This window comes from Choloepus didactylus, chromosome 17 (genome assembly GCF_015220235.1).
Source record: "Choloepus didactylus isolate mChoDid1 chromosome 17, mChoDid1.pri, whole genome shotgun sequence".
NCBI classification, from domain to species: Eukaryota; Metazoa; Chordata; class Mammalia; order Pilosa; family Megalonychidae; genus Choloepus; species Choloepus didactylus.
In genome coordinates this window covers 30,259,049-30,272,899 of record NC_051323.1, presented here as the reverse complement: position 1 = coordinate 30,272,899, position 13,851 = coordinate 30,259,049, and the positions used below count along the sequence as shown (strand labels likewise).

Below are 13,851 nucleotides of genomic sequence, written 5' to 3'. Positions count from 1 at the left end.
AATGGCTCTCTCAGCTCCTCTAAGGTCTTTCCTCCAAGTTTCTCTGGATGCCTGTCTCTCTCTCTGAGCTCTTTAGCTTTTTTCTGTCCTTTATCCTCTCTTAAAGGACTCCAGTAAAGGATTAAGAACCACCTTGAATTGAGCGGGTCATATCTCAATTGAAACAGCCTAATCAAAAGGTCTCACCCACAACAGATCTGCACTCACAAGAACAGATTAAAAGAATATGGCCTTTTCTGGGGTACAAAACAGCTTCAAACCAGCATAGCTTTCAATATAAATTTTAGAATAATCTTGTCTATATCTACAAAACACCTTGCTGGGATTTTTATAAAAGTTGCATTAAACTTGTATATCACCTTAGCAAAAACTGGCATCTTCGCTGATCAATTCATGATCATGTTATGACCCTCCACTTATTTAGATCTTTGATTTCTTTCATTAGTGCTCTGTACCTTTCAGCTTTGTAAAGATTTACATGTAAGCATTTCATTTTTGTATATGTGAATATAAATAATATTGTAGTTTTAATTTTGGTGTCCACATGTTCATAGTTAGTATATAGAAATGCAATTGGTTTTTGCACATTTATCTTGTATCCTCTTACCTTGCTGAACTCATTTATTAGTTCTAGGAGGTTGTTTTTTGTTTTTTGTTTTTTTGTAGATTACTTCGGAATTTCTATATAGACAATCATGTCATCTGCAAATAGGAACAGTTTTATTTCTTCCTTCCCAATCTGTATGTCTTTTATTTCCTTTCCTTGCTTCACTGCATTGGCTAGATTTTCCAGCACTATGTTGAACAAGAGTGATGAGAGTGGACTTCCTTGTCCCACATTTTGGGGAGAGAGCAGTCAGTCTTTCACCATTAAGTATTATGTTAGCAGTAGGTTTTGAAGAAGGTCTTTCTCAAGTTGAGGAAGTTCCTGCTTTGTTTCTGGTTTTCTAAGAGTTTTTATTCATAAATGGGTGCTGAATTTTGTCCAATACTTTTTCTGCATTGACTGATATGATCACGCAATTTTTTTTAACCTGTTAATATTGGATTATATATTATGTCCTGTTAATGGCTGATTGCATTGATTCTTTTTTTTTTTTTTTTCTTTTTAATATTGAACCCACCTTGCATCCTGGGAATAAACACCATAGTCATGATGTATAAGTATTTTATGTATTGCTGAATTTATTTACTAAAATTTTGTTAAGAATTTTTGGATCTACTGTGATGAGGGATATTGGTCTCTAGTTTTCTTTTTTTGTACTGCCTTTGTCTGGTTTTGATATAAGGGTAATACTAGCTTTACAAAATAAGTTGGGAAGTGTTCCTTCCTCTTCTATTTCCTGGAAAAGATTGTGTAGAATTGGTGTTAATTCTTCTTTAAACATTTGGTAGAATTCTCCAGTGAAACCACGTTGGCCTGGGGAGTTCATTTTTTGGAGTTTTTAAATTATTAAAGCTATCTTAATAATCTATTTCATACTAGGTGAGTTGTGTTTTTTTGTGGAATTGGTCCATTTCATCTAAGTTGTAAAATTTTTGTGTGTAGAGTTGCCCACAGTATTCCCTCACCATCTTTTTTGATGTCTGCAGGGTCTGTAACAATACCCCGTTTCATCCCTAGTATTTGTGTCTTCTCTCTCTTTTTCTTTGTCATTCTTGCTAGAGGTTTGCCAATTTTATTGATCTTTTCAAAGAATCAGCTCTTTGTTTCATTGACTTTCTCTATCATTTTTCTGTTTTCCATTTCATCGATCTCTGCTGTTTCTTTAGAAGGCCAGGAAGTAGTTTATTGGTGAGCACAAGTCAGTGAGGGCAGTGCTGGCAAAGCCTTCACGGGTGCAGGATGCACCACATATCCAAGGGGTCATGGTTGCGGATGTATTTGACTCCTAATCTATCCAGGATGAGGCATTTCTCAGCCACTTTAACTTCAAATTCATTGGCATTAAACTTGGTAAAGCCCCACTTCTTGGAGATAGGGATTTTTTTGGCAGCCGGGGAACTTGAATTTGGCCCTGTGTTGTGCCTAAATCACATGGTCCTTGTTCTGAGGCTTGGTGTCGATGGACAAGATGACTTGGCTGATGAGGACCCTGGCTACCATACCCCAGGGCTAGGCTCTCCTTTACAGGGTTGCGTGGCTAAAGAAAGCAGGCTTTTGTTGGGCTTTTTTTTTTCTTCTTAAATCTGTGTCACCTGTGGCCAGCTTCTTCAGTTCCTAATCTGAGATACATGAAGCAAAAAGACAACTCAAGAGAATTTATTACCATGTTATTCCTTGGGTACTAAGGTTCCTAGCTGGTCTTCTCTTCACGTTTCAGAATCTTCTTATGTTTGTTTCAGATCATACACTTCTAAAGTCTGAGGAGATCTTAGAGATTATCTTGTCTAATCATCTTATTTATTAGCTGGAAAAAGTGAAGCCCAAGGTTACAAGCTAGTTAGTGGCAATGTTGATAATAGACTCCAGCATTCAAAGCTCATTTTAGTACATCACGTTGTCTCAATCAGATGACTTTGTTTCATTGTTTTTCAGATTTGCATTCAAATTAGTTAGATGTATTTTCCTCCAGGTACTCAAATTTAGGGAAAAATATTACCATTGTATATTTTGTTCAGTAAGTAATCCAACTTTGTTTGTAAACTAAATGTAGGAATCATTTTGTTTTGCATAAGTTTGAATAAAAAAATTTACAAAAAGATATTGAACAACTATTTTATATCAAACACAGTGCTTATATACATTGTAAAATGGATCAGATTACCAACCACTGATAAGGTTCTATCTCAAAATCCTGTGACAAGAAAAAATGTTCCAGTTGTTTTTATTTAAAGACCAGCTATAAACTTGATGCTGTTCTTTTAGGAATCTTGTCTATTTCCACATGGTGGTGTTTTTTTCATCCCTACTGGAATACCTTCCTGGTTTTTAAATCCTTTATTGATGTACCATTGCATTGATACAACTGCCAATGTAAGACGTTTGTTTAATCTAGTTTAGGAATAGCATCAGTTGCATAACTGAGATTTCTAAGATTTCTTAAATTGCTTTATAGATAATGTCAAAGGATTTATTTTTTTTTACTCCCAAGTATTAAGAAGATACCAAATACAAGGCTATATTATTTAATCTGTCAAAACTCCATATGATGAGTAATTAGTAATTTGTATTCCTAATTGCAAGTTAGGAGGGTCTCAAATGGGCTAATTCTAACAGCTCTGGGTAGCATCTTTTTTTTTTTTTTAACAAAGTTAAAAAAATTTTCTTTCGTGTTTTTTTTTTAATTAATTTTTATTTTAAAACACTCTAAAGCCACAAAGGACAAACTCCTTTTTTTCCTCTTTTGATAAAAGGCCATATTTGCACATTATAGAGCAATCTGAAAATAGTGATAAGCAAAAATACTGTGAAAACATTCATAATTCCACCAGCCCAGAGACTTACTACCTTAATGTCTAGCCTTCCAGACCTTTTCCTAGGACATATTTATACACAGCTGTATTTGACTGTTTCAATAGAAAAAACCTTCTCTTTTGGCACTTCTACAGTATTTAGCATGGGGCCCTAATATTAGCTATGAATCAAGAAGTCAAATGTTTATTAACTTTCCCCAGAGAACTTTAATACACTTCCTAAAAATTTTTTAAAGTAGAATTTATTATTTTCTTATTTATAAAAAAATGCTCATTATAGAGAATATGAAAAAATTTCAAGTACAAAGAAAATGAAATGAAATTATGAAAAATCCTACTCTTCAGCAATGAGTTAATATTTTGATGTGGTTGCTTCCAGTCTTTTTTCCATGCATATACATATATTTTTACAAAATTGGGATATTTTATATGATCAAGTAAACTTGAAAAACATTTTTAAGTGCCAATAAATTTTAAATGACCAAATTTTTAAATAATCATAAACTGATATATCAATTTATTCAATAATTTTACTATCATTGATTTAGATTAGATTTTTCAATTTTTGTCATTATAAATGACACTTCAGTGAGAATCTTTCATATATAAATCTTACTTGAATTTCTATTTCCTTTGGATAGATTCCGAGAAGGGCAATTATTGGATCAAAGGTCATAAACTTTTTTAAGATATTAACAATTTTAAGTACAGTTTTGAAAATTTATCCCAATGTTTATCAGGCAGACAAAGGTTATATGCTATTGGACAGGGTAAAAAAAGGTGCATTTATTATGGATAACACACCTATGTATTGAAGTTGCTTCCATCTGTTCAAGATTATGGTAAATAAATTGGCACATTTCTGGAATGAATCATTATAATTCAATTGATAAGTTAAGAAAAACAGTATAAGAAATTAGTTGAAATAGACCCATTTTTGGTATCCCTCAATTATAGTCTTACACAAGTCTGAGAAGACACAGCTGCCTTTTTGCTAAGTAAGCGACACTAGTATTTAACAAACGTTAAAGAAGTAAAATAGGAACGTTAGCTACACCAGTAAGAAGCTGCGATGGTCATATTAACCAAGTCTCATCTCCGGCCCTTGCTGCTCCCCAACTATCCTGGTTATATCTAATTACTAAGAGTAGCGATTTTCTGTCATGCTAGACCTTGCAAAAGAACTCTGCTGATGGAGAGCGCTGGGCCAGAGTCTCCTCTTGTACTTCATGCAGGGTGCTGAATATATGTCCTGCTCAAATTGCCTTATAACTCATACTTTATCTCACAACCATTTTCTTCTTCATTCCAAGATATGTCACTGCCTTCGAGATTGTTGCTGAAGAAGATATTCTCTTGGAAAATGAAAGGTTGTGCAGAATTCCTAATGGTGAAATTCCATTGGTCATATTCCATTCTGAGGCCTGGTGGAACCTGTCAATATTTGAGCTAAGTTGAACAATACAGACATATGGAGAGGTTGGATGGGGTGACAACTCTCAGTTTAAGCATCCTAACAAAGACAGTTTTTCCCACTTGTGGAAAGAACTGAGTTATTTTGTGTCTGGCCACCATGATTACTCAGAATATCTGATTCACAAAATATTTGATTTGTAAACTTTAATTAAGAAAACTTAAATTCAAAATGTTTCTGAAACTCTGGTGAAGCATTAAAATAGAATTTAATAAAATGAAAAAAGTATTCCATACATTCTCTTTAAATAGCCAAATGGAGACTTCAAATACAAAAGTACTAACAGTTGGTGGCTTGCTTGTTTTGACCAACTGTTCAACAAATCATAAATGAAAAATAAAAAACCTCTAAGTTCTGCTGCACAGATTATAATCACAATGCTTAGTATTAACACACAGTATATTACACACAGAAAATGTGACTTTAATGAATACCCAATAGCAAAAATTTCTGATCCTTTTAGTGTCTTGTGCTTGGGATATTATTTTTGTTAGACAGGTATGGCATCACGTACTTTGGATTTCTTTTCCAATTTTATGTGTGTTTGGTTGATTTCCAGAACCGACTTGCATGTCCCTAACCTAGGCTAGCATCTTGGTTGATATTTCTATACATCATTATCTGAATTTTGGGAAAGTCACCTGAATGAATAGTCCTTGGCAGTGGTGTCACCAATCTTTCCATGTGTAGGTTAGTGTAGTTAACATATATACACACACACACACACATCACTGCCCTCCCTTTGTCCTCAGAAACTGCTGTGTGTTAAATCATCATAATGCTCAGTTTCTTTGGTGAGTTTTCTCTTAAAAAAACACATTATTTTGCATTTAAAAAAAAACAACCCTCCTAGAGTAGAATTTATATTCAATAAAATGCACCCATTCTAACTGTATAGTTTGATGCACTTAGACAAATTTATACACCTGCATTCTGCAAGATTTTTTCTTTCTTCTGCATGATTTTTAATTTGGTGAAATGGATGATCTGAGTTCAATCCTAAACTAGTCACTTACTAGCCACGTGACCTTAGGCAAGTTATCTTAACTTCTTAAAACCTCAGTTTTTCTCTCTGTAAAAAGAGGATCATGGCAATCTCAAAGAGTTGTGAAAATGAAATAATTAGTTCTGTTTAGTGAACAGAAAGTGTCCAGAATATCTGTTTAGTGAACAGAAAGCATCCAGAATATAGCCAGTTTTCAATAAACCTTTTAATACTAGGTGGGATAAAAACAAACGTCACATTTAAAAATTTCTACCTGGGGCATCTCAAAAAGAAAATTAAGAACTCTTTCCTTTTCTCATGCTTTATTCCTGAGTTCTAGCTGTTAACCATGTTCACCCATCCTTTACGTCAGAAGCAGAAAGAACAGAAACAGCAAGAACTTCTGTATCTCCTTTCCCCGATAGATTTGCATGGATGCTTACACTAGGAATTTTCACTTTGTCTTTGTCAGTGGGGTAGGTTCACCTTTCACTCTGCTACCAACTACTCCTGAATTATTTCTAAAGGACAAGGTTTCACTAGGGTTAGTTAGTTATGAAGTATGTCCCCGCACTACACATTTCCTTAGGCAAAAATTCACAGAAGCTGGAGGATAGCTTCTATTATTCCAGTACAATGCTAAGCACTAAAAGCAGAAGCAGGTATTTTTTTCCCCTTTAAACTCCCTACAAGATGTGTGAAAGCAATGTTTTCAGCTTCCCATAACACAGGCAGAAAACTTCGTGCTAAATCATCTGGCTTCATTTTGATCACAGGGGCTTACAGCAGCCAATAATTTGCTGTGAATACAAACTGACCTCATACAGACATGGAGAAACCTAGATGGCGGTGGCTTCATGTCAGTCTTGATTATGTCTGGGATATACATTCGTTGGAGTTTTTTACCCCACAATCTTTCAGACACCTGAAGGGAATCCTGAAAACACCAATACAGTCATTTCCTGCTTCCTACCTGCATTTCTCTAAATATTGTTTCCGAACTTGTTCAGCAAGCATCAGGTCAGGTGTCTACTGTAATGAACAGACATCCGGTGGGCTGTAATTAATTAAAAGGTAGTTTGAAATTAGTGACATTTAGATGGTGATTCTAACCATTTGTATGTTTTTAACTGATAATGAATTCGCTTCAGAAAAATTTAGCACTGTCTCATGTCCTGGCTCCCTGATTTTTCTTCGGCTAGGTACTTCGTAATTTAGCTGTATTCTTCCCCTTTCGACAACCTATTCACCTATTCAATTCCTATCACTTCCACTTCGGTCCGGCTAGAGAGCCAAGGGGAGGAAATGCCCACACGGTTCTTGAGGACCCAGCCTCCCCGTCAGGTTCTCTCAGCAAAGATGCACCTGAGGGAAGGCGACGCAACCCCGAGGCCACCCGTCGTCGCCCGAACCCCGTCCTGGACAGGGCACTAAGGGGGATACGCCCTGAGTTTGCCTCCGCCCATTCTCTGTCTCGTCCTCGGGATCAAGTGACCGCGAAATATGAGGGAATGCGCGGAGGACTCACCGGAGGGGAGGAGGAAGGGGAGGAAGTGCCCTCCACTAGGCTCCGCCCCGCGCAGGCCCGAGCCCAGAAGGGCCGCGCGGGCGGGGCGGGATCTCAGGAGGCCGGATCTCAGGAGGCGGAAGTGCGCGGCGGGAAGGAGGTGCAGAACTGGCCGGGACGTCAGGGGCGGAGACTCAGGGGAGGGGTGAAGCACCAGAGAGCGCGTGGTAGCCGCAGGGCTTCCTCACAGTGGGCTGGAGCGAGATCATCTTCTCGCAGAGGGCAAGAAACCCCCTTCCCTAGAAGAGAAGGCAAACTCTTAGGGTCACCAGTCCGCGATCCCGCGCTCTTTCCCCGCCTTGCCAGGCCGAGAAGTGGCAAATCAGGGAATTTCTGCTTTGTTTTCCCTTCCCCGCTCTAGCCACATACTTGGAACGGTTTTTCAGAGACAGGGTTCAATTTTTCGAGTTTTCTGACATTTTCTTAACCTGAATTTCTGATTGTCTCATATATCCCAAAGCTAGACCAAAAAGTTAAAGGATCAAAAGAGAGTATGGCTTTTAAGAAAAGAAAAAAAAATCTGTATAATTGCCTATGCAAAGTATTCTGCAGCTTCCATCACTGCAGAATATGTTGGGTTTAAACAAGCAGATTCTGTGTTAGACGCTGAGAAACAAGGCAAGTAAAACACAGAAATTCTAATAGGGGAGGCAGAGGACTAGAAAAACAATTATAGTTTACTGTTATAAGTTTAATAATAAAAGCATGTAGTAGGTAAAAATGTAGCATAGTTTAAAGAGTAATTCTATGGGGCATAAGAAAATATTTCACCAGGAAATGATGTCAATTTGAGGTGATATTTGAAGCAAGAACAGGAATTTTAAAAAAAGGCCATGAAGTAGGTATTCATAAATGACAGAATGCTGGCTGCACAGAGAAAAAAGTCAAATATAAAGAGTGTAAAATTCCCTTAATTTTAAATTGTCAGCAAAGATAGTTGAGAAACGGGGTCAAAGGATGGGAAAATTTTTACTCAAATTATAACTGAGAAGTCAGGATTTAAAGACTTGTCCTAGTTTGCTAATGCTGCAGAATGCAAAACACCAGAGATGGATAAGCTTTTATAAAACGGGGGTTTATTTCACTACACAATTACAGTCTTAAGGCCACAAACTGTCCAAGGTAACACATCAGCAATCGGGTACCCTCACCGGAGGATGGCCAGTGGCCTCTGGAAAACCTCTGTTAGCTAGGAAGGCAGCTGGCATCTGCTCCAAAGCTCCGGCCTCAAAACGGCTTTCTCCCAGGACGTTCCTCTTTAGCGAGCTTGCGCCTCTTCAAAACATCACTCCGAGCTGCACTCTCTTTCCTCTTTGAGTCAGCTCATTTATATAGCTCCACCGATCAAGGCCCACCCTGAATGGGTGGGGCCACGCCTCCATGGGAACATCTCATCAAAATTATCACCGACAGCTGGGTGGGGCACACTCCAAGCAAATCCAACCAGCACCCAAGGGTCTGCCCCACACAAGACCACAAAGATAATGGCATTTGGGGGACACAATACATTCAAACCAGCACAGGACTGATTATGATCACTGTCATTAGATAGATACTCCTTTCTACTTTCTGGTATATTATAGTAGACAGAGGGAAATACCTGAAACCTGAATTGTAATTCAGCTGCCTTGATCTCTGATAATGACTGCATAGCCTCTATCTTGTGCCCTTGTGATTGTAAAAACCTTGTGACTAACCTTTACTTGTACCCATTATCCAGTTTTTTGACTTCAAAGTCTTATGCTCACTAAAGACAGCCCCTAATGTTTATTAATGAAGGGTCTTAGGTCACCCCAGAACTAACTCACCCCAAGCCCAAAGTTATATTGATAACTGAAGCAGGATCTAACCAAAATGGGCCAGCCTGATATGGGCAATAGCTTAGACTTTAACCTACAAGTCACCTGTACCTCATAATACTAAAAATCATGCCCATCACCATATTAAGACCACCATTTTCTTACATACATTCTGTGACTAAGCATATAATCAATCTGTACATGCTCAGTAATTAAATCACCTTTAATGACATCATCTGGGGCCATTGTACTCATTATCCTAAAACCTGCCCATCTTTTGAAACTATAAAACTATCAGAATTATTGCAGTTTGGAGAGAAAGATTTTGGACCGATACGCCATCTTTCTCCTGCTTCACGCCTAGCAATTAAACTTTCTCTGAAACCCCGGAATCTCAGGAATTGGTCATTTGAGCGCATAGGACAAAAGAATCCACTGTCTTGGTCCAGTAACAAAATCTTAAATATCAGAGAAATAAAATAATAGCCCTTCGTAATTCTCACTCCTGGAAAGACCAATGTTGCCATATTGGTGTAAGTTTCTTCAGATCATGTATTCATAATGTTTCTATAGAAGTGGAATCTTCACAAAGTGCGAGGTGATATGGAAGAGCAGTGGAGTGTGCTGTCTTTCCAGTCTGGTGTTGTCTGGGTTGGAATGCAGGGCAGGGCACTCCTACTTCTATCACCTTGGGAAGATATTTGACTTTACTTCAGTTTCCCCCTTTGTGAAATAGTGCTATAACTATCGTCAATTGAGATTTTAAATGTATGAAGGGTTTTTTTCGTGTGTGTGTATATGGAAAGAAACTCAAAGCTGCTTCTGTCGTAATTAATATTTAATTTATTAGGGCTGTATTTTTTTTATGGTTAAGTGCATGCGTTCTTTTTTTTTTAAGTGGTTTTTTTTTTTTGAGATAAATTTACATGCCATACAACCCATCTAAAGTGTAAAATCAGTGTCTTCTATTATATTCACAGAGTTGTACATTCATCACCAGAATCAATTCTAGAACATTTTCACCTTGAAGATGGTTCACTATGTTATTCAGTCCCATTTCATCCTCTGGCTTTCCTTCTAGTGACATACACGACCCTAAACTTTCCCTTTCAACCACAATCCCACCCACATATAATCTCTGTTAAGGGCTGTGCATTTTTAAGCCTAGTTGTTAAGCATTTAAACACAAATCTCAAAAATTCATTTAAAAAATATCAATTTTATGATAAATACTTTCACTTATTCTTTGATTACAATGCTCAATGAACTTAATTTGGCATTTAAAATTTCCCCTTTAAATGCTATTTATAAATGCAACTGAAGTTTTAAGCATTGCACATTAAAGTCACAAAAGCATACAAATCTAACAAATCAAATTCTCTTACACATTTTAACACTGTTTATAAACTTCATTTATAACAATAGGACACACTTCATCGAGTTGTTGTGAGTTTTACTTGAGTTAGTGCATACAAAGCACTTGGACCAGTGCCTGGCAGCTAGTTAAATCTAGTAGGTCAAATGCTCTTAAAATCTGTATAGCATGAAAATCAAACTTATACATGAAACCAAATCCACTTAGGCATTTAAGCATTCACTACATCCTTCATTGGTCAAATCCTAAGTATTTTAGTTAAAATTGTCTAAAATGCCAGATATTTTCTAACCTGTCAGATTCTCTAAAAACATTTCAAATATCTTAAAAACAAATAACACATAAATACATAGTGAGTTCAAAATTTGTTACTATATCTGGTGTCATTAAAACAACATTCATGTCTTCATCACATATACGTTTACTGGGGTTGCAGTTGTTATCTGAGGGGAACAGTTTTATTTGGAACTGATATCTTGATGTTATGTGTTCAGGGTTGTCAATCAAAGACTTGAGATTGGGGTTACAGATTCAGGGTTTTCAGTCAAAGATTCCAAATGGGGGTGGGTGGTAGTGGGTGGGTTGGGGGGTGCACCTCCTGGGATGCCAGATGACACAACAGAGTCACAAAGAATTCCATGACTTGCTCCTGGGCTGCCAGTTAAGCTGAGCCCCTTCTATTAGGTGGGATCTGCTTGCTATGTAGTGGGGATTCAAAGCCTACATATTTCAGCTGGGATTTGTTTTCACAACCTGGTGCCCCTCCTGTCCCTTAAGAATCTTACAAGTTTTACCTTTACTTAATTTTTTTTTTTTGAAATTTTAGAATATTTTATTATGACAAAATTACATGATAGAAAATTAAACAGTTAGAATTAGAATTTTTCTCTGCTTTTCCCCAAGTATAAATTCCTGGAGTTTTACACATCACTCACAGGTTTTTACAGGGAATGTCCCTCACACAACAAACATCAGAGTTCCCACTGTGGGGTACAACCTGCTCTCCTGGTTTCTCCACAAAGATAATCCCTATACCTAGATTCTCATACTACAGGGAAAAGTATACTGCACTGGCCTCTCAAGAAACATCATTTGGTAGCTCTCATTTTTACTGCCAAGTTTACTCCAGAGTTTGTAATTTCAACAGATACTACCAAGGCAAACATTATGTCCCTCTGACTGTTTACAACATTTACTGACAAAAACCTCAATATTCAATGACTTCAAATACATTACTACATCTTACACAATACATGAGTAAGATATTGATCCAGGAATAAGCACAGATTCACAAGTTCCAGAGGTTTTCAAATATACCTGGGAACTATACTATGTCTTGCTAATTAGATCATTTCTGCATACTCCATAATTACTCCAAACCTTCTCCATACCTTTTGAATCTCATGCACTCTATCATTTACCCTCATTTTTAACAGATGAAATTACCTCCTCCTAAGCAAATTGGAAATGTAATTTGCCAAATTACACTAGAATACCATAATATTTTCAAGTATCCCTGAATATATACACATTATTAGTTACTCCATCTCTCCTATTAAATAGAAAAGTCATGGTATCCCTGACCAAGTCCAATGTCTCCAACTGATCTCAATCTCATGTTTTGTTGTGCACTATATTATTGACTATAAATTCAATTGCCTTTATCAGGAACCTCCTGCTCTCTTCACAATCAATCTCATTTAAGCTCATTTTTGACTCTTTCATTGTGAAAAAATAAAAACAATGTAAATCTACTGTGTGTGCATTTTCTCTCAAGTTCTAACTCTCCAGATCTTCCCTTGACAAACTGAAAGTGCACCTACCATGGCCTCACATTCAACTCACTCTCTGACTCATAAAAATCAAGGCTGGTGTTCTCACTAATCACTAATGATCTACCCATAAATACTTATTTGGGAACAAAATTATTGGACCACAATATCCTTTTTAGAACTTCCTCTTTCCTTTCTTTTTCTGATATCACATCTCATGATTGTATTCAAACTACTCTAGACACTTCTCCATGTCTACTGCAAAGAACTCCTCCAAGAACACTACTAGAACATCTTGAAACTAAATCCTAACCCCCTTCTCTCCTCATTTGATGGGCTGTACTGGTCTGTTCTCACATTTATGCAATTTCATTAATTTCTTCCATTGATATTTCTAAACAGAAAGTCAAAAAACACTTTTCTGGATTCCATTTCAGAGCTATCATGGCTACTTGCTTAATTGCGTGCACTTAAAATGAAATATATCACAAGATATTATCTTCTTAATAGACAAAATATAAATATTACTCCTCCCCTGTCTCTAATCTTTGTTAAATTCTCCAACAGGCATTCAGTGATTCACCTTTTACATGTCCTCTTGAAATCACCAAGCCTAATTAAGCATTGCTATTATCTCTACTGAGGACTATTTTCATGCTACATTTCCACCTCAATCATGAGCATACTTTCTCATACTACACTCATCTCTTTTCAATTTTAATTTAAATGAAAATTCCTCAGAATTTCCTTCAATGAACAACAATCAAAGTTAGTTTTGCCCTCCATCTCCCACTTAATTACTATCCTATTACTCCTTCAGGCAACTCACCAATTTGCAAGTATGAAAATCTATCAAAGTATATCTCCATCCAACTACCTATCTATGGTCTCTCTCCCCTACTGGTCTAAATGCAGAAAAATTAAAATGCTAAATGTTAAGATCTGGCAAGATTCATTTAGACAACTAGGGATACATTTTAAATACAGAGAAATATCAAGTTACAACCTCCTAACTTACCCTCAGAATGTCTGCCCAAAACACCTAAGTCAGATTAAATGATGATCTTCTGACTAAATTTTAATTTATGAAAAAAGGGAGGACTGATCATCTGGGAAAAAAACTCTCTCCAATAGTCACCAGAATTCAAATTAAATTGGGAAAGAAAAACAATCAAATCCTTTGTTCCTGTTTGCTAATGCTGCCATTATGCCAAATATCAGAAATAGATTGGCTTTTATAAATGAGGTGAATTTGGTGATGAATTTCCAGTTCAAAAGTTAGAAACGTATCCATGCAAGGACAACAAAAAGGGGGTACCTTCACTGAAAAAAGGCTGTTATCATTGGGAAAACTCTGTTACCTCTGAAGGCACGTGGATGGCAGCTGCTAACTCCCAGGTTGCATTTCAAATTGGCATTCTCCAAAATGTCTCTTGGCTTAGCTTCTCATGGAAATCTCTGG

General features: G+C 36.8%; 1 long non-coding RNA gene across 1 annotated transcript; it reads right to left on the bottom strand.

Annotated features, from left to right (window-relative positions):
* Positions 1–1,138: 1,138 nt before the first annotated feature.
* LOC119512671 lies at positions 1,139–7,510 on the bottom strand. The gene is made up of 3 exons (XR_005212430.1): positions 7,405–7,510; positions 6,850–6,933; positions 1,139–4,851 (listed from the first exon to the last, which is right to left on the bottom strand). It is a non-coding gene; the product is annotated as an uncharacterized LOC119512671 (long non-coding RNA).
* Positions 7,511–13,851: the final 6,341 nt, after the last annotated feature.